Source organism: Melozone crissalis, unplaced genomic scaffold (assembly GCF_028551555.1).
Source record: "Melozone crissalis strain CALT ecotype California unplaced genomic scaffold, PUWL_Pcris_2 ptg000032l_1, whole genome shotgun sequence".
Lineage (NCBI taxonomy): Eukaryota > Metazoa > Chordata > Aves > Passeriformes > Passerellidae > Melozone > Melozone crissalis.
In genome coordinates this window covers 3,111,506-3,132,336 of record NW_026535810.1, presented here as the reverse complement: position 1 = coordinate 3,132,336, position 20,831 = coordinate 3,111,506, and the positions used below count along the sequence as shown (strand labels likewise).

The window sequence follows — 20,831 nt, the reverse complement described above, 5'->3', positions numbered from 1 at the left end:
GTGACAGAGGTTTGGCATGTTGTTTTCTTCTTCCACTCATCTCCTTCTTTCCACCTGCTCTCTGTGTCTCTCCAGGCCAGTCTAGAGGGGATGTGTTGCCCTCTCTCCCTCAGCCTGAGAGGCAGATGGACGCCCCACTGGAACTCCACTACATCTTAGTGGCTACTCCTGGTTCCTTCTGTGAACCACCTCCTTTTCTTCTTAGACTCACCAAATTATTTGTGCATCCCTAACTGGGACTCTTTTTCATCATGTGTTTTGTGGCAACACTTCCAGTCTATTCAGGAAAAGAGGTGGAGAAGCTCTAAGTGGGATTCCCTGTAGCAGATTTTACTTTGTGTCTTTTCCCTTGCAGCTGATGAAGACATCCCTGGCTACTCTGCAGCCAGTGGCCATCAGGGAGACCCTGGATGCAAAGAGTGGCAGCAGTGAATATGAGAAACAATCTTCATTTTGGTGATAACAGCCCACAACCTCATCCCTTCCTTCTGCTCCTCTCCATTACCTGGTCCATTGTGGATGCCATGGGACACAGAGAGAGAAATGGCAAGCATTTCTCACAGCGGCTTGTGAGAAGTTTTCGGGAGCTGGGAAGATGTGATAACTCGTTGACTCTAAACAATTTGCAGGTGGTGTTTTTGTACTTTATTTTTCTGTTCCTCTCAAGGACAGTGGGTGAGAAAGACGTTTCTGTTAGTTAGCCAATATAATAGAATCTAACGTACCACTCTATAAAAACCGAGCGGTTCTCTTGAATAAAGCCTTCTTTGCCTTTTCTACCATTCTGCCTCTCGCCTGTTCCTGCCCCGACCCCAGCACATGAGTGCCAGTCCATGAGCAGCACATGTGGTCAAAGACATGACACCCTTATGACATCTCTACAATCCTTCAGTACTGGCAGGGCCCACGTGCTGTCCAGACATGCAGGACTTGAGATGATCCACAAGCTGGGATCAGTGTCTGCCACAATCAGGCTCTGAAGAGAAAAGCAACGTGTAACATTTGTCAATGACCCCCTTCCCTCCGAATTATGTTAACTTTGAAATTAAGGGGATTTCAGACAAAGATGTAGGAAAAGGAATAACAGACCTTTACTAATAAATATATGTATAACAACTCAAACAAACAAAAACAAATAGCACCAAACAGAATCACACACCCTGTCCTTGCCTCTCTCGGCCGCAGGTGCTTTCCCCTTTGGTGCAGTTCCAGGCACAGCCAGCAGGGGCGCTGCTGGCTCCCGGCCGGGCAGGGTGGATGCGGTGATTCCCCGGGGCCAGGAGAGGGCGCTGTGGCGCGAGCTCGGGTCCCTCACGTGGTAATGGTGGACGGGCTGGATGGCGGAATGGGCTCCAGCAGGAACCTCAGAACGGGGCTGGATGGAGAAATGGGCTGCAGCAGGATCCTTGGAATGGGGCTGGATGGTGAAATGGGCTTCAGTGGGAATCTTGGAATGGGGCGGGATGGGGAAATGGGCTGCAGCAGGAACCTTGGAACGGCGGCTGGAACAGCAGGATGAGCTCACCCAGGGAAGCAAGCAAGAGGCAGCAGAAACTCAGCATCAGCAGCAGCCCAGCTCCCAGACACATCCAGGAGAGGCTTTCCTGGAGGGGGAAAGAGCCTGGGATCCTGGAGGGGGAAAGGGCCCGGGTAAGGGCCTGGGATCAAGTTTTGCCTGAGGCATATGAGCAGATGGTGAAAAGGGTCTCCCCCTAGTGAGATGGAAGTCCCAGTGCAATGGCCACCCCCACAAGCAGAGCTTCAGTCATGGTAGGAGAAGTCAGCAGGAGATGGAGCCTCACAAGTCTGGTGAACTCTCCCCACAGCAACCATAGCTGGCTTTCCTCCGAATGCCGAGAGAGCAAGAGAGTTAGGAGCTGCACCCAGCTCCCTTTAAGCCAGTCAAAATCTGGCAATATCTCTGTCTCTCCAAGAGAAACTCCGCAGATAAGAGCTGCACCCTTACCGTGGCAATTTCTTTTGTCTCTGTTAAGTACCTATTGTTATGGTTTCTTGGCAAGGGAGAAAATTCCATGAGAGATAGAAGCAAAAGGAAAAATCTTACATCCCAACATGAGAACAAGGATTGTGTGTCAGAGTGAAGAATGATGAGAAAAGTACATTATGACCTGACCACATATTTGGGATACTCTCAAAAATAAAAGATTAATCAGAAGATCTGGAATGATATCCTAACAAGTCCATGGACATAATTGAAATATGCACATTATTCAAAAAAAGGATGAATATGTATTAATTTTTGGAATACAACCTGGTCTGTTAAGTTAGTGAGCATGCTTAGAGGAGACATCCCCATGCATCCAGCTCTCTAATAATGTCAGCTTTCTGATGCAGGATTGAACTGACCCTAATGGTGCCACTGTGCCTCTCTTATGTGTCTCTGCAGCCTGGCAGTGCCTTGGGACCCTTGAGTTAGTGAGGTAATGAAATAAATCTACTCTTTGCATTTCAGCTGTGGTCTGGTGACTTGGACGTATCAATTCACACACCAACCCACTCCTGGTACCCTTTGGAGCCTCGCTGTTCCTGATGGGCATTGACTGTGCAGTAGCCAGGTACGTTTTCCTCAACTACAAGACAAAAGGGCAGAAAGTAAAATCAACTGCAGGAACTCCCACCCTCTGCTTCTCCACTTTTTGTCCTGAGCAAACTGGACGAGTTGCCATGGAAAGAAAGACAACTTGGAGGAAAAGGCTTGGATGCAAAACAACTTTATTGAGTTGAAAGAAGAAAAGGGGGTGGCTCACAGAGAGCACCAGGAGCAGCCACTAAGGAGCGGTGGAGCTTCTGCAGAGCGTGCATCTGCCCAACCTGCAGGGCAACATGTCCCCACTAGACTGGTCTGGGGAGACACATACAGCAAACAGAGGAGAAAGAAAAGTAGAAGGGAATGATGGCTTGAAGATGGAAATACAATGTCCCAAAGCTCTATCTTCAGCCCAGAACTAGGTTCCGAGGTCTTGGAGGTTTGTGCCCAAGGAGGTTGCCAGCAGGTCTAGCAGGGACGGCACCTGCTGCCACCATAGCAGTTGGTGATGCAGGAGATGTCAAAGCCCCCAGAGCTGATGGGCACTCCGCCACAGCTGAGGATGTTGCCAACAGCAGCAGAGGTGGAGGATCCCACGGCGGTGTTCTGGGGGAAGGAGCTGAGGATGGGCCCAGGCAGGGTCACCAGCACAGCAGGTGGCTGGATGGCCACATGGGAGTCCTGGCACTGCCTGACACAGCACTCATTGCAGCTGCTGCCCAGCGGGCAGGGGCCACAGGGCTGGCAGCAAGGGTCACAGGGCTTGCAGCAGGACATGGCTTGGGGTCACAGGTGCACCTAGGATGGAAGACAGGGAGAGGGACAAAGTGAGGACACATGAGAAGCAGCACTGCACCCAAACACTCTGGAAGCATGAGAGCTCCTGGCCCCCATTGCAGTGCCCAGCTCAAAGCCCAGGAGCCACCTCAGCCAAGTCCCAGCCTCTCTCTGTCTCTTCACAAGACCTTCTCTCCCCTGTGCTCTCCCAGCACAAGCAGCTCCCAGCCCTGGGCTATGACAGCCCCTCTCAGATGAGACCTCTAGCCAGGCAAGAGCTGCTCTTGAAGCAGCAGCAGCAGGAGGAGGAGAAGAGGCTTTGCACTCACCTGATTCCTGAAGAAGAGGAGGTGAGAGAAGTGGATGAGAGAGCAGAGACTTGGGCTGCCTTTTATAGCAGTCCTGCCCTGCCTCAGGCCCAGAGGCACCTTAGTGGAAGTCATAATTTTCTGACCAGCTCATGTTAAATATGCACCATCCCATCCAATGGTGGCGGATGTGTCCTGGTTTCCTACAATGCCTCATTTTCATTTCCTGGCACATGCCACGTGCTTTCCTATATGAATTCTTCTGTAAGTGCTGAGATGAGAGGCCCAAGAATTTCTGGGATCATAAAAACAGGCAGAGTGCCCAAGTCCTGGGCTGTTGGCATCCCATGCAGGCACATGTAATGTAAAGCTGTGTAATTTCTATGGGTTTGTTCATACAAAAATATGGCAAAGCCATAGTGTCAAAGTGGAGTTCTTCTGTATTGGCATCCATACCAACCTTGAAGAACTGCAGCCTGTAGGAAGAGCTCATCCTGGAACAGAGTAAAATGTGAGGAGGCAGAAAAGAAAAGTTGTGCTCTGACCAAAGCTCTTACGTTCCACACCCCACATGCCATGTGCCATGGAGGGCTGGAGGAAATAGAAGCTTCATTAATGAAGGATGGAAGTTGAATCTTTGAGAAAGTGGTGTGGATGAACTGAATAATGGAATCAAAGAACCATAGAATGTTAAGGCTGAGAAGGGACCTTAAAGATCATCTAGTCCAAACCCCCCCTGCCATGGTCAAGGACACTGAACTTAATTCAAGGGCTGTTTCGGGGGAGAAGGGGTTGCATTTTTTTTCTTTTCTTCTGTTTCTCAATATCCTGTTTTATTTTTTTCATTGTCAGTGTCTTCAACAAATGTTCCCCAACGCAACTCTATTGTTTTCTTTTCCCAACCATCCATCCCTCACTGACCCTCTCTTCTGGCCAGTACACTCTGTGTTTCCCAGACAGGCTTTTCAGAAGGTCTCCACTGTCTTTGTGGTCCCAAATTTCTGAGGTTTGAGCATTAAAGGGTGTTCCCTATGAGCTCCATGCTTCAGGAGAGGTGGGAGAGAGGGATAGATGCAAAGTAGAATTCTCCTGTGTTGGCATCCAGGCAGGAGGACCTTGCACACTTTGGTGCAAAGCTGAGCTCTGCAGGAAAGGGCCTCAGTTCTCCCCCAGCATCCCAATTTTCTCCATGCACCAAGAAATGGGAAAAAGATCCTCTTGCTGTGAGGGGCAGGGATTATTGCCTCAAGGAAAAGGAAATGGTGGAGGAAAGCTTCTGCCATGGAACTGTCCCAGGATGGGATTGCAATTGCAGTGAGAGAGCAAGGGTTGTTCTGACTGGTGCTCTCTTTCCAGGGCCATGGCAGGAACTGGTGGTGGCTCGTCTGTGACACCTTGCCAGCTCATGTGAATAACCTTTCCTGTCCCAGAGGTGCTCTGTGTGATGAGAGCTGGGAATATGCTGTCTGCAAGATGCCTCAGCCCTGAAAATGTGTGCAATGAACATCTGGAGCTGCATGGGGCACCGCAAGGCCATGCTAGAAGAGCAGTATCTGACTTCTCTGAGAGAAAAAGGTATTTCCCTCTCAGGAAAAAAGTAAGGAGAAAATGTTGTGGGTTGAGATAAAGACAGAGGGATTTCTTATCAGTTATCAAGAGAAAAAACAAGGTTTGATTTGGGGAACATTCATTGTGCACTTTACAAGCAAAACAAAGCAAGACTGTGCAAAAAACCACTAAAATAACTTCACTCCATCTCCAACTCTTTTTCAGTGATGCAACTGCTCTTCCTCATCCCTGGTTCTCTTCCATTTCCTTCATGTTTAAGCAGCACAGCAAGATAGAGAATGAGGGGTTGCAGTCAGAACACAAGTTATTTTTTGCCAAAGATCGACTTCAACAGAACCGATCATGAAAAAGCAGCAGGATTTTGGCAGTTAGCCTAAAAAAAATCACACTTTCCTACTCTTCCATACATAGTTGCTAGACATGCAATTTTGGGTGGGTATGGAGGTCCTGGTCCTTAAACATGAAAGGAGTTTGACTCAAAGATGTTTGAATTTCCCAGTACCACACAAGAGAGTCTGTCCTACATCTCACAGCAGAGCACAACCCAGGTCCCAGTCCATTCAGTTCAACACCCATTTGCTGTGAGATGCAACCACCTCCTCACTCAGCACCAGGGAGATGAGCTGTATAAGTGCATCCAGCATAGGTCTGGAGAGGAGGAACCTATGCCCCATCCCAGTCACCAGAAACACTCCACCATAAGAAGATCCATTCAGGGACTTCAGTTCAGTGGTCTGCCTGGTACAACTCAAAATTATGTGCACTCATATGAGGACAGGAAGAAGTCATCACCTGGGGTCTCTGTTGATACAACATATTCCCTCACATGGCAATCCTTGGGCAAGAAGCACAAAAGTGGTGCCCATTTCCTGCAAACTTTGACACAAACAAACCCACAAGAATGACACAGGTTCACATCAGCTGAATGCATGGAATACCAGCAGCCCTTGATCTGAGCATTTGGCAGGTGTGGATGTGTTTACCTCCCGGAAATCCTTGGGCTTGTTCTCCCGGCACTTACAAAAGCCCTCAAGGGGGAAAGAATATGGCATGTGCCAGGAAATGAAAAGGATGCAGTGCAGGAAACCAGGACACAGCCCCTACCATTAACTGGGATGGTGCACATCTGAAATGAGCTGGTCGCAAAATTATGGCTTCCACTAAGGTGCCTCTGGGCCTGAGGCAAAACAGGACTGCTATAAAAGGCAGCCCAAGTCTCTGATCTCTCATCCACTTCTCTCACCTCCTCCTCTTCAGGAATCAGGTGAGTGCAAAGCCTCTTCTCCTTCTTCTGCTGCTTCAAGAGCAGCTCTTGCCTGGCTGGAGGTCTCAGCTGAGAGGGGCTACAAGAGCCCAGGGCTGGGAGCTGCTTGTGCTGGGAGAGCACAGGGGAGAGAAGGTCTTGTGCAGACAGAGAGAGGCTGGGACTTGGCTCAGGTGGCTCCTGGGCTTTGATCTGGGCACTGCAGTATGGGCCAGGAGTTATTATGCTTCCAGAGTGTGTGGGTGCAGTGCTGCTTCTCATGTGTCCTCACTTTGTCCCTCTCCCTGTCTTCCATCCTAGGTGCACCTGTGAGCCTGAGCCATGTCCTGCTGCAGGCCCTGTGACCCTTGCTGCCAGCCCTGTGGCCCCTGCCCGCTGGCCAGCAGCTGCAATGAGTGCTGTGTCAGGCAGTGCCAGAGCTCCCACGTTGTCATTGAACCCTCCCCTGTGCTGGTGACCCTGCCTGGGCCCATCCTCAGCTCCTTCCCCCAGAACACCGCCGTGGGATCCTCCACCTCTGCTGCTGTTGGCAACATCCTCAGCTGTGGCGGAGTGCCCATCAGCTCTGGGGGTCTTGACCTCTCCTGCATCACCAACTGCTATGGTGGCAGCAGATGCCGTCCCTGCTAAATCTGCTGGCAACATCCTCGGCACCTCCAAAGACCTCTGAACCTCATTCTGAGCACAGACAGGGCTTTGGGAGATTGTATTTAGAGCTGCAGGCTTTTCTTTCCTTCTTCTACTTTTCCCTCTCTTTTATTCACTGTCTGTGTCTCCCCAGGCCAGTCAAGTGTGGACATGTTGCCTTCCCTCCCTCTGCAGGGCAGGCAGGTGCACGCTCTGCATGAGCTCCACTGCATCTTAGTGGCTGCTCCTCTTGGCCTCTGTGAGCCACCTCCTTTTCCACTTTACGCTCAATAAAGTTGTTTTGCATCCACGCCTTGGCCTCCATATCTTCCTTTTTTTTTCTATGGAAAATATTGCAGTCTGCACAGGGTAAATGTGGATGGGGAGCGCATGGGAATCCCTGTAGTGGGTTTTCCTTTCTTCCTTTTCCATTGGACTTGATAAAGAACATCCCTGGCTGTTCCACAGCCAATGTCAAACAGGGAAAAGATGTCTTCAAAGGGTGGCAGGAATGGGGAAGGGAAACAGCAATGTCTGGGGCCAGCCCACAGCCTCATCTCTTCCTTCTCCTCCCCTGCATTATCCAGTCCAGGGCCCATAAGCAGCACATGTGGTCAAAGGCAGATGAGACAGGTACCTCACAGAGTCTTTCAGCACCTGGCAGGACCCAGCTGCTGTCCAGACATGCAGGGCTGAGGTGGTGCAGAATTTGGGATCAGCATCTGCCAATCAAGTTGAGCACACTTGAGGTAGCACCTTGCCTTCATTAAGGAGAGGGAAATACTCAGGATTCTAAAATGCTCAAGCTCAAAAGCAGTGAAGGAATTGGCTTAGGGGCTGGGTTCAGATGTGGATAGTGGCCTTTCCAGGAATGTAAGCCTCTGGGGAAAGGAAAGCTGCAGGTTGCCTGGGAACACTGATAGCAAATAGCTGAACTTGGCAGGAGTCAGAGCAGGGAGCTGCAGCTTCTGCAGATGAAACGCTGCATCTGCCAAAGGCCAAACCACTTTGCCAGGAAGCTTGCTTTTAATGAAAACCCTTCAAGAGGAGAGACAGTGGGTGGTTTCCCTGTGCAGTGATGCCAGCTAATGCTGGAGTTCCCTGCTACTCCCTGAGGCCATGAGGCCCTGAAATCAAGGCCAGATATTTGAATGCCTGATAAGAACAGCAGAACAGAACACCATTTTACTCTTACCAAATTAAAGGAACAATGTAGCCTTGGAGAATTAGGTGTGTTAAAAATAACTGGAGAGTTGTTGGCTTTTGCTGTTACGTATTAGCTTTTGCAGATTATTATTAATCACAACAATTTTGATGTAGTACAATTTGCAATCACTTTTAACTGGTTTTGGATATAGTATAATTTGTTAGCGTTTGTGGCCAATGCTCTGGCCATATGTAGTTTATATATATTAGTGTGATAAATATATTATCGTTTTATCTTTTGCAAAATATTGAAATAGAGACCTTGTAATATTAACTCTTGCAGAACATTTTTATCTTTGTAACTAGCTGACAATAGTTAGAAAACTCAGATAAGTTTATGGAAATAGCTAAAACTGTCTGTATGATTAGATAACAGAAGGAACCACAAGGATAACATTGAAAGAAGGGATGTGAAAAGACTCCTGCCACTGATCCTGTGGTGATCAATAATTCCCTGTTTGTCATTGTGAGGAAATGGCATACACATGGTGAGAAAATGGCATATATATTGTGAGGAAATGACATACATGACTCCCAAAAATCAAATCTACACTATTGCATGACAGATCAAGGGTCAAACAAAGCTAAAGAGTCCCCAGAACATGTAAAAGAACTCACAGGAATGTTTGAATATGTATAACCCTCATGAATATGTATGTAATGAATTTAATGAAAAAGTATATATGAAAATTGTTTTAAGCTAACAATGTGCTTCTGGCAGCTTGCCAGGCACTCCAGGGCTGGATATTGTCCTTTTTATCCCTTAATTAATTTTCAGTTAAAGATTGAAAATCTGTAAAGGTAGGAAGACATTCTTGGAACATATAGCAAGAAATGGAGGATGAAGGAAACAGAGGTTGTGATTGAGTTCTATGTCAGGTACTTCCCTGCAAGCACCATTCAGTTGTAGATTGGCTTCTTCTGGCAAAGATACCTGGCTACTCTGTGGTGCTGAAGGACACACCAAGGGCAGGGCTGACTGAGGGAATCTTCATGTGCCCTCATGATGAGGTTTACACACATACAAATGCACACACACCCACACACAGACTGACTCGTGTGCTCATGCGTGGCTGCATGGAGCCAAGCAAAATTCTATATATTCATAAAAGGCCATAAAAATACCATCAACTCAGAACTCTGCTGAAGACATGTAGGGAGCAACTCTGGAGGGAGAGGACTCTGGTATACCGAGGAAAGACCAGGTCAGAGACACACTGCTGGTGTTCACAGGTGACCCACAGAGACTGCACAGTAAGAGGATGAGACAAATGAGACTGTGAGCAATGTTTGTGCATCAATGTGGTCAGTGCAGCAATGACTGACTGACAGAGTCAGGGAGAAAAACAGAGAAGGATGCTGAATGTACCCTCACATGTCAGTCCTGAGCATGCAGGAATGAGAGCAGTGTACATTCCTGACAATTCTAGTACAAAAAACCATACAGAGTTTTTGTCACAGGTTCACATCAAAAGACCACATGGAATGCCACCATCTGAACCTTCTTCCTGAGCTGACATGTCTGTATCCTGGAAATATTTGGGTCTCTCATCCCAGCACTTACAGAAGTCTTCAGATAGGAATTCAGATGGAATTAGACAGGAAATGAAAAGGGCAGCAATGCAGGAAATCAGACCACAGCCCCTACCATTAACTGGGATGGTGCACATTTGACATGAGCTGGTCAGAAAATTATGACTTCCACTAAGGTGCCTCTGGGCCTGAGGCAAAGCAGGACTGCTATAAAAGGCAGCCCAAGTCTTTGCTCTCTCATCCACTTCTCTCACCTCCTCTTCAGGAATCAGGTAAGTGGGAAGCATGTTCTCTACATCTCCTCCTCGAAGACGAGATCTGTCCTGGCTGGAGGTCTCAGCTGAGAGGGGCTGTTGTAGCGCAGGGCTGGGAGCTGCTTCTTCTGGGAATGGGCAGGGGAGAGAAGGTCTTGTGCTGACAGAGAGAGGCTGGGACTTGGCTCAGGTGGCTCCTGGGCTTTGAGCTGGGCACTGCAATGGGGGCCAGGAGGTCCCTTGGCTGCAGGGTGTTTGGGAGCAGTGCTGCTTCTCATGTGTCTTCACTTTGTGCTTCTCCCTGTCTTCCATCCTAGGTGCACCTGTTACTTCCAGCCATGTCCTGCTGCAAACCCTGTGACCCTTGCTGCCAGCCCTGTGGCCCCTGCCCGCTGGCCAGCAGCTGCAATGAGTGCTGTGTCAGGCAGTGCCAGAGCTCCCATGTTGTTATTCAGCCGCCTGCTGTGCTGGTGACCCTGCCTGGGCCCATCCTCAGCTCCTCCCCACAGAACACCGCCGTGGGATCCTCCACCTCTGCTGCTGTTGGCAGCATCCTGAGCTGTGAGGGTGTGCCCATCAGCTCTGGGGGCTTTGACATCTCCTGCATCACCAACTGCTATGGTGGCAGCAGGTGCTGTCGTCCCTGCTAAAGATGCTGCCGCCAACATCGTCGGCCAACAACCTCCAAGTCCTCAGAACATGGTGCTGGAATGAAGACAGAATTTTGGAACTTTGATTTTAGACTTTTTTGATATTAATTCCATCTTCTCCTCTCTCCTCCCTTCCTTTCCCTTCCTTTCCTTTCACCACCATCCAATGCCAGCCTAGTGGAACTCTCTTCTCCCCATCCCTTCCTCCCTCTATCTGCCAGCCAGGCCTCTGCACACCCCCATTGCATCTTTGCGGTTGCTCCTGGTTCTGTCCCCTACATACCTGCTTTTCTTCTTTAGTCTCAATAAAGTTTTTTGCATTCAAACCTCGGCCTCTGATTTCTCCTTCATTTTGTGGCAACTCTTCCAGACTCCCCAGGAGTACAGTGGAAAAGCAGAGAGTGAGACTTGCTCTTATGGATTTTCCTTGTGCCCTTTCCCGTCAAGCTGACAAAGACATCTGTGGACAGTGAGGGTGATGAGGCATTGGAACAAGTTGCCTGGAGAATGTGTAGATTTCTCATTCCTGGATTCCTGGAAATGTTCAGGCATGGCTGCTCAGGACTTTGAGCCACTTGGTTGGTTTGCTGTGGATTTGAAAATGAAATTAAATGTTATTGAGGTTCCCTTGAGTTGACAGAATTGCGCAGAACGAACACCCAAAAGCCATGGTAGAAAGGCAAAGAGTAAATTTATTTCCATACCTCACTCCCTGGAGGAGGTTGAAGCAATGCTTGGGCAGAGATGCACAAATGGGAACATCCTCCCCTGTAGGCTCAGTCCTTCCTGGCAAGGCTCCTCTTTGACCAGCGCTCAAATATGTCTTTGAGAGGGCTTCCATGTCTTTCTAAACATTAGTGTGGTTTCTACACAGATTCTGCTTCTTCAAACTGAGGATAAAACAGCAGAAGGTATCATTTATGGGGGATTTTTTGGACACAGTTGGAGCTGACTGTCAGACATGGTGGGACCTGCTGGAATGTTGTCCCAAAGCCCATTCCTGCAGCCTTTTTCCCCATTGCCAAACTTTGCCACTTCAACACAAGAGTGAAGATCCATTACAGTGTGAAAAACAATTGGATGAATAAAAATTTCTAACAGCCTAACAGTGGTCCAGGCTTAAGACCGGGATGAATATAACTTTCCATAACCTAAAGAAAAATTATATAAGTGGTCTTGCAGCAAAGAGGGAATTTTACTGACCTTCCCCATGAAAGAGGAGCTGTGTTTTTGGCCTTATGGTCCTGAATGATGTGTCACTGCTATCCTGGACATAGTTGCTGGGAACACCATTTTTGGGAGATATGGACATCCTGGTGCTTGAACACAAAAGAGAGTTCACAGCTCTTTGACTGTCCCTGTGCCACTCAGAACATCTATGCTACATCTCAGAGTAAGGCAGTATCTGTACCCTGATCCCTTCAATTCCATCCATGCATTTGTTGCAAGGTCTTGGCATCCACTTCACCAGTCTGAGTGGTAGCATTGGCCTGGGCAGGATGAGACTGTGTCTCATCCCAGTGGACAAGTCTAGGGGATAAGGGCTGATGTGTATGTCTCAAACACAGAGAGCTGGACACCCCTGGGGCCAGCCAAGGCTTGTGGCTATGTTGAGTCTGTTCATGTTCCCCACAGCAGCCCTAGCAGGGCTGTGCTGTGCACTGGGTGTTACAAAGGTGCTGGTAACACACCAGTCCTTTGTCTTCTGCTGAGCACCGCTCACACAGCACCAGCACTGCCTCTTCAATATTCCCTTCCCCATCAGGAGCTGGGGGGTGGCAAGATCATGAGGGGAGTGGACAAAACTCGAACAACTTGACCCAAACTGAGTAAAAAGGATATTCTGTGCTATATGACATGAGCTCAGACACAGCAGCTAAGGAAAGGAGTCACAAGGGTGGGCATTTGTAATTTGCAATGTTTACCTTCAAATAACACCACTACATGTGCTCAAGCCCTGTTCCTGGGATATGGCCAGATAGAACTTTCTGATTGGAAGTAGAGCATAAGAAGTGGGATTTTCTTCCAGTTTACTACTGCATGCACAATCTTTTGAGAATGTTTTAGCAAACATTCAAATCATAATATTCTAGTCGTTTTCCTTCTTATTTTCCCATCCCTGTTCACCTCAGAATGGAGAATCATAGAGTGGCTGCAGGGCACTAGCCATCCAGCCAAGGTCAACCCAGCACAGCTGGTAATAACAACCAACGATTGTTGGTAAGAACATGTGGAAAGAAAGACCAGCATGTGGCTGGAGAAGGGGCCCTAGGGGAGGTAGGGCAGCACTTTTCTGGAAGAAATGTCCTTGCTGTGGTGACAGGAAAGAAACAAAACACAGCACAAGAAAAGAGCAGGAATGAGGTGGAGAAATGGGCATGGATTGTTGACCAATTATGCTGACCTAGTAGGGAGGAATCAAAATGCAACATGTGCCTGCATGGAATGCTATCAGACCATGATCCAAACATTCTGCCCACTCTGATGTGTTTACACCCTAGAAATTCTTGTTTCTCTCATCCTGGCCCTAACAGAAGACTTCAGATAGGAACGCACATGGCAGAAGCCAGGAAATGAAAAGGCAGAAATGTAGGAAATCAGGATACAGCCCCTACCATTAACTATGATGGTGCGCATTCGAAATGAGCTGGTCAGAAAATTATGACTTCCACAAAGTTCCCTGTGGGCCTGAGGCAGGGCAGGACTGCTATAAAAGGCAGCCCAAGTCTCTGCTCTCTCATCCACTTCTCTCACCTCCTCCTCCTCTTCAGGAATCTGGTGAGTGCGAAGCCTCTTCTCCTCCTCCTCCTGCTGCTTGAAGACCAGCTCTTGCCTGGCTGGAGGTCTCAGCTGAGAGGGGCTACAAGAGCCCAGGGCTGGGACCTGCTTGTGCTGGCAGAGGGCAAGGGAGAGAAGGTCTTGTGCAGACAGAGAGAGGCTGGGACTTGGCTCAGGTGGCTTCTGGGCTTTTAGCTGGGCACTGCAATGGGGGCCAGGAGTTCTCATGCTTCCAGAGTGTTTGGGAGCAGTGCTGTTTCTCATGAGTCCTCACTTTGTACTTCTCCCTTTGTTCCATCTTAGGTACACCTGTGACCCTGAGCCATGTCCTGCTGCAGGCCCTGTGACCCTTGCTGCCAGCCCTGTGGCCCCTGCCCGCTGGCCAGCAGCTGCAATGAGTGCTGTGTCAGGCAGTGCCAGAGCTCCCACGTTGTTATTCAGCCGCCTGCTGTGCTGGTGACCCTGCCTGGGCCCATCCTCAGCTCCTCCCCACAGAACACCGCCGTGGGATCCTCCACCTCTGCTGCTGTTGGCAGCATCCTGAGCTGTGAGGGAGTGCCCATCAGCTCTGGGGGCTTTGACATCTCCTGCATCACCAACTGCTATGGCAACAGTTGCTGTCGTCCCTGCTAAAGATGCTGGTGACATCCGTAAGGAACAACCTGCACAACCTCAGAACATGGTGCCAGAATGAAGATGGAAGTTTTGGAACGTTAAATTTATGCTGTTAGCTGTCTGTTGCCTTCTATGACTCTCTTCCCTTTCTTTTGCATTCCTTTCCTGTCACCACCATGCAATGTTAGCCTAGTGGGACCTCTTGGCTTCTCTCCCTCCCTATCTCTGGAGGCCAGACCTCTGGACACCCCTACTGCACCGTAGTTGCCGCTCCAGATGTCTTCCGTGAACCTCCTCCTTTTCTTCTTTAGTCTCAATAAAGTTGTTTTGCATCCAAGCCTTGGCCTCTGATTCTCTTTTCCTCTGTGGCATGTTCTTCCAGAGAGCTCAGGAGAAAACATAGAGAAGTAGAGGTGGGGGTCTCAACAGTGGATTTGACTTTTTGCCCTTTACGTGGTAGCTGTCAAACACATTCCTGGCTATTCCACTGAAGTGACTCTCAGGGTGAAGGTGGCAGGGAATGGAAACCAGGGAGGCCTGGGGAAAGCCCACAACCTCTTCTCTTCCAACTGTCCTCACATTTAATGTTCATCCCAGCTTCTGTCCAGACAGGCAGGACTGAGGGGTTTCATGATTAGCATTCTATCAGCCACACAAAAGAGCTGATTGGGAACAGCTTTTCTCTGGGGTCCTTTGCTGGTTCATCCATGAGTTGCCAATCTTCCTCCAAGGTCGCAAAATGTAACCAAGTGGGGATTTTTTTACCATGCCCCTTTTAGATTGTCTACTACTTATTTCCAAGTATGTTGTGGTTTGATACTGCCCAAATGCCAGGCACCGATAAAATTCATTGGCTCACGCTCTTCTGCTATATTTGGGCAGAGGAGAGGGGAAAAAATTAACAAGGGGCTCATGAGTTAGGTAAGGACTGGGAGAAAAACACTCCAAGGGCAAAACAGGTTCAAATTTAAAGGTTTAAAGTAAATTTATTATTAACAGAGTCAGAGGAGGATGATGAGAAGTAAGTCTTTAAACCACCTTTTTTTCACTCACAGCTCCTCCCTCTTTCTCACTGACAGTGAGGGGAGGCAGGGCATCTGGGTTTTGCTCAGTTCCTAACTCAAGATATTCTGTTTGCTTAGGGACTGGAGTCTTTTCTCTGCTATGCCATGGGGTCTCTCCCATGGGCAAACAGTCTTCCCCAAACTGCTGTGGCATGGGACACTCAGCCATGGGGTGCAGTCTCTTAAGGATAGGCTGCTCTAGTTTGGCAGCAAGGGCTGTCTCCCTCTCTCTCTGGAAGCAGGAGCCCTCTCACTGTATTTGATCTCTCACTGGATCACAGCTTTCCCCAGCATACACCTGCTCCAGCGTGAGCCCTTTTCCCATGAGCTCCAGTGGATCTTTGCATGCACCATGGACTTCACGGATTACAGGGGGACAGTTTGTTTCACCATGGTCCTCGCCACGTCTTGCAGAAGAATCTTGGCTCCACCACTTGAAGCACTTCCTCTCCCTCTTTTTTCCACTGACCTTGGTGCCACCATGTTGCTTTCCCTTGCATGTCCTCACTTCCTCCTCTTCTCTGACTAGAAGAGAACTGCTGCTTCTAGGTACCATTGCCAAAACGTTCTACTAGTTCAAAGATTCCTAGAGGAGTGCTGAGAAGCCTATTCATCCATGATTTGCATGGGCAAGTTCCTCACCCGGTTTTTGCCATTGGCCATGTGGCCCCGCCACCACCCTCTGAATAATGCAAAATGCACCAGGCATTCAGTTAATGAGATTTTTTTATCATATGCAGTGATTACATATTCATATTCATTAGCTAGCCCAACACACTTGAGTTATTTTACATAGTTACCATCCTTGTCAGATGTCCTTCTATAGTTCTTGAGGGTCTGTCCTGAAGCCTGATGTCCTTCTTGGGTACCCGGTGCTCCACTGCCATATTCGAGTCAGGCCAATATTGTTGTTTAGCAGAACTTCTGTTCTGTCAGATTTCAAGGGCTGAGCTGCCACCCTACTTGCCATTTGCATGACTTCTGTTTGCCTAAGTTATATCCTTAATGTACTTCTCCAAGGCTGTGCTGCTATGTGATACTGCTCCTATCAGAATGAAATGCTGTTCTTTTCAACTGTCTTTTTCAACCTCCTTACTTCCACCTCCCAGACATGGTCAAACTGTTTTCCCCACATGCCTCATTCTCTTTGACAGAAACATTTTCCCATAGCTCCTGGCTGAGGACAAAAGTCAGTGTGGTCTGGAAACACCAAGCAGGGCAGAAGGTCAGGCAGCAGTGCTACAGGGCTCTCAAGGATTGTGCAGGATGATGAAGAGAGCAAAGAGGTTTCAGCTAGGGTGCAGGGCACATAGTCAGAGGAGGGATTGGATGCAGAGACAGAGACTGGAGGGCTGGGGGCAGATGGGACCCATCCAGTCAAGCAGGGATTACAAAAATCTTGCAGCATTACAAAACTCCAGCAGAATGCCACAGGCTGCTATCACCTGCCTCCTTGGGATCCATTGTGCACATAGTTCATGACTTCTGTCCTTACTGACACATCCTTGCCCCCAGGACACATGGAATCTCACATACCATCACTCAGAAGTGTCTGTGAGGGAATGGGAATGATGTAGGCCAGGGAATGCAAAGTCATGGTAAAGGGAAGCAGCTACTCATGTCATAACCTTCTGGGACATGTTTCCGTTCATTGAGATCATGAAAGAAAATTGTCACTTATGCGACATAGACTGCTGCATGTCCCCTGAGGCACTGTGGGGCCAGGATAAAAGGCAGCCCAGCTAGGGGCTCTCTCAACCACTTCTGTCACCTCCTGCTCCTTGGGAACCAGGTGAGATGCAAGCCCCTTTCTCCTCCACCCTCTCCAAGACAGCATTGGGCTTTCTGGACCTTGTTGCTGCTCCTTGTTCTTGTGGGGCTGTTCTGCACTGGTGCTGGTGTGGGCAGAGGGCAGAGCGTGTGTTCTGGCCAGAGGCTGAGGCTGGGCTGAGGGGCTGATTTTGCTGCAGGTTAGGCAGGAGCAGAGCTGGGCCTGGCTGAGCTGGGAAGGAGCGTGCTGGGCTGAAGCAAAGGATGCCCAGGTTGGGGCTGGCCAGGCTGGAGCTGTGCAGGCTGCAGGGGCCTTGTGCTGCTGGGGGTGCCTTGCGGGCTGTGTCTGAGGTGTGCGTGTGCTCTGCTTCCTCCCTGCCCTCTGTGCCAGGTGCAGCGCCAGGCTCCAGACATGTCCTGCTCTGAGAAGTGCCAGCAGTGCCGGCCCTGCGAGCCTTGCTGCCAGCCCTGTGGCCCCTGCCCGCTGGCCAGCAGCTGCACTGAGTGCTGTGTCAGGCAGTGCCAGAGCTCCCACGTTGTCATCCAGCCACCTGCTGTGCTGGTGACCCTGCCTGGGCCCATCCTCAGCTCCTCCCCACAGAACACCGCTGTGGGATCCTCCACCTCTGCTGCTGTTGGCAGCATCCTGAGCTGTGAGGGAGTGCCCATCAGCTCTGGTGGCTTTGACATCTCCTGCATCACCAACTGCTGTGGTGGCAGCAGATGCTGTCGTCCCTGCTAAAGATGCTGCTGCCGCCAACATCCTCAGACAAGAACCTCCAAGACCTCAGAATATGGAGTTGGAATGAAGACAAAAGTTTGGGACATTGGCTTTAGACTTTTTAGCTATTAGTTCCTTCTTCTGCTCTCTCTTCTTTCTTCCCTTCCTTTTATGTTGACACTAGCCAATGTCACCTTAGTGGCCGCCTCCCTTCCCCTCCTCTATCTGCTGGCCAGGCCTCTGGAAACCCCACTTCATCTTAGTAGCTGTTCCTGGTGCTTTCTCTGATGTACCCATTTTTCTTCTTTATACTCAATAAAGTTTTTGCATTCAAACCTCAGCCTCTGATTTCTCCTTCATTCTGTGACAACACTTCCAGTCTCCTAAGGAGTACAGTGGAAGAGCAGAGAGCAGGACTCACTGCTGTGGGTTTTCCTTGTGCCTTTTCCCTTGAAGCTGACAAAGATACCCTGACACTAAGGGTGATCAGGCATTGAAACAAGTTTCCTAGAGAAATTTTAGATTTCTCATTCCTGGAAATGTTCAAGGCAAGGTTGCTCAGGACTTTGAGCCACTTGTTTTGGTGGGGGCCATTCTTGCCCATGTTTTGTGGGCTGGGTGCAGTGTTGCAAACAAAGAAATGTTTAAGTTCCCTTCTATTCCAAGTGTTTCAGTTGACACAGTGGGGCAGATGGAACAGGCACAAACCATGGTGGAAAGGCAAAGAGTAAATTTATTGCTTTACCTCACTCTGAAGAGGAAATGCAATCAACAGTTGGGCAGGGATGCACAGTTGGGAGCGTTGTCCTGCTTCAGATCAGTCCCTGCTGGCAGGGCTCCTCTTTACACCAATGCTGTGATCTCCCTGTGCTTTTTGTGATCTCTGAGCTTTGATTTTTTTCTCCCCTAAAATAGGGAGCTCAAGCATGTCCATGAGATGGTCCTCCAAGTCTCTTCAAACACTGGCATTGTCTCTACACAGAGATTCTGCTTCTCCAAACACAGAATAAAACAGCAGAAGGCATCCTTTATGGTTTTTCCCACATTGATATCCTCCATGTTTTGGCATCCTCAGCTGCAAAGTCATTTCAGAAAACCTACATTCATCCTCCTAATTCTTCTACTTTTAGTGCTTTCCTCCCAAACCCAAACCATTTCTAATGAAATCTGCTTTCACAGAGGCATTATCAGTGTGACAAATGTGCTCAGTGTTGGGCAGTGCTGAGCCCCTTTTGGACACAGCTGGAGCTGACTCAGTCACATGTGGTGGGAGACACTGGACTCTTGTCCCAGAGCCCATTCCTACAGTTTTTTGCCCCAGCTACCAAACCTCACCACTTTTACTTAAGGGAGAGTGTCCTACACAGTGTGAAGCATAATCAGAAGAATAAAAATTTCAACAGCTCATTGTTATGCACCCTTTTGCTTTAGCCAACTGCCTCGAGCCTCAAGTTGTTTCCCATCTTATTTTCTCTTCCCTGTCCACCTTGGCCTGGCCTTTGCCTTGGCCTTGCCCTTCCCTATTCCTATTCCTATTCCTATTCCTATTCCATCTCCTATTCTATTCCTATTCCTATTCCTATTCCTATTCCTATTCCTGTTCCTATTCCTATTTCAATGCCAAGTGTGCAATTTATTAATAAAATGTGAAATCTTCTGTGGAGTCTCTGACTTTGTTTTTCCTCTCAACTACCAGCATGTACAAATCCTGGCAGTTCCCTCCCCCTTACGTGTGGAACATGACACCTACTCACCAGCAACCCTCCAGCAGAGGGGAATCCATTTGGGATGAAGGCCTGCTGGCAGGATTTCTGGGCTTTCTCCCTGAACATAAACCAAGACGTGAAGGGTAGAGGAGGCAGAATTTGCGTTTCAGTTCTCCAGACATTTCTCTGTAAGGTCAAAGCAGCATTGTTCAGCTGTACATTGGCTCTCCAGGGCAGACAGTGCCTCTGTGGGATTAAAGGACACACCATAGGGGGACCAACAGTGAGAACCTTCATGTGCCCTCATGTTATATTTTCTCCCCCCGCCAGGTCTTATGAGTTCTTAGAGAAATATAACACACTTGAGATAGCTTAGCTACTTTGATGATATAAAATTAGTAGGATGGCTTTTGAGGTAGTGTTGGAAACAGAAAAGTTTTAATAAAAGGTGAAATAACAAAGCTCTTTACAGAGAAGAACTGAGTTAGGGGTAAGAGGTTCTTGCTCCTGGTAAAAACACCCCACAAAAGTGATTACTTCTTTTGTTTTCTTCTTTTCCTAGTGAATTGCTTAAGTGGGACTTTTTGGCTTCTGTCCAATCGGGTATCCTTAGGTTTGAGGTGAAGTCTTCAAGGTCTTTTTACCCAATTGAGGAGAGAAACTTCTGGGCTTTTTCCCTTTTTAAGGAATTTGTTCCTTAAACATTTGTTCCTTTTTAAGGAATTTGTTCATCCATCAACAAGGGGCACATTCCTACATCCTCATGATGCACACATGTACAGACTGACACATATGCACTTAGGAAGGCCTCCCTTGGACCTTGGAATCTGAACATTTGTAAAATAAAACTGTCAAAAATTGAGTATGCTGTTGACTTGTTGGGGACAGCTCTGAGAGAAGAGAACTCAAGCACCTGTGAAGGAACCCAGCTACAGAAATGGTCTTGTCTTCCCAAAGCACCCACAGAAAGTGTACAGAAATAGGATGAGGTCAATGAGACCAGCACAATTTCCCTGAGATATGGTAAATCTAGCAAGAAGAAAAATACCCTGCGAGCAGAAGCTCATCTGAGTGAAACAAAGAGTTTCACTCTTTGCCAGAGAGAAATGGGGCCGAAGGAGAAAAGGATGTTTCCTCTTATCTCACATGGCTGCCCTTGTGCCTGTGGGCAAGAAGAACAAGCCTGATGCACTGAAAATTTTGCCACAAAGAATCCTACAGGGATGACACAGGTGAACATCACGTGCCTGCGTGGAATGTCACCAGACCATGATCTAAGCACTCTGCCTGTGCTGACCTGTTTACATCCTGGAAATTCTTGGAACTCACATCCTGGACATAATAGGACTCTTGAGATAGGAAATGGGAAGGCACATGGCAGAAGCCAGGAAATGAAAAGGCAGAAATGCAGGAAACCAGCACACAGCCCCTACCATTAACT

The 20,831-nt window shown here is 48.6% G+C and overlaps 4 pseudogenes; 3 read left to right on the top strand and 1 right to left on the bottom strand.

The window, feature by feature from the left end:
- Positions 1-3,016: 3,016 nt before the first annotated feature.
- Positions 3,017-3,868, bottom strand: LOC128940060 (feather keratin Cos1-2-like; annotated as a pseudogene).
- Positions 3,869-6,333: 2,465 nt separating this feature from the next.
- On the top strand, positions 6,334-7,096 carry LOC128940155 (feather keratin Cos1-2-like; annotated as a pseudogene).
- Positions 7,097-9,974: 2,878 nt separating this feature from the next.
- On the top strand, positions 9,975-10,736 carry LOC128940249 (feather keratin Cos2-2-like; annotated as a pseudogene).
- Positions 10,737-13,378: 2,642 nt separating this feature from the next.
- On the top strand, positions 13,379-14,147 carry LOC128940289 (feather keratin Cos2-2-like; annotated as a pseudogene).
- The last annotated feature ends 6,684 nt before the right edge of the window (positions 14,148-20,831 follow it).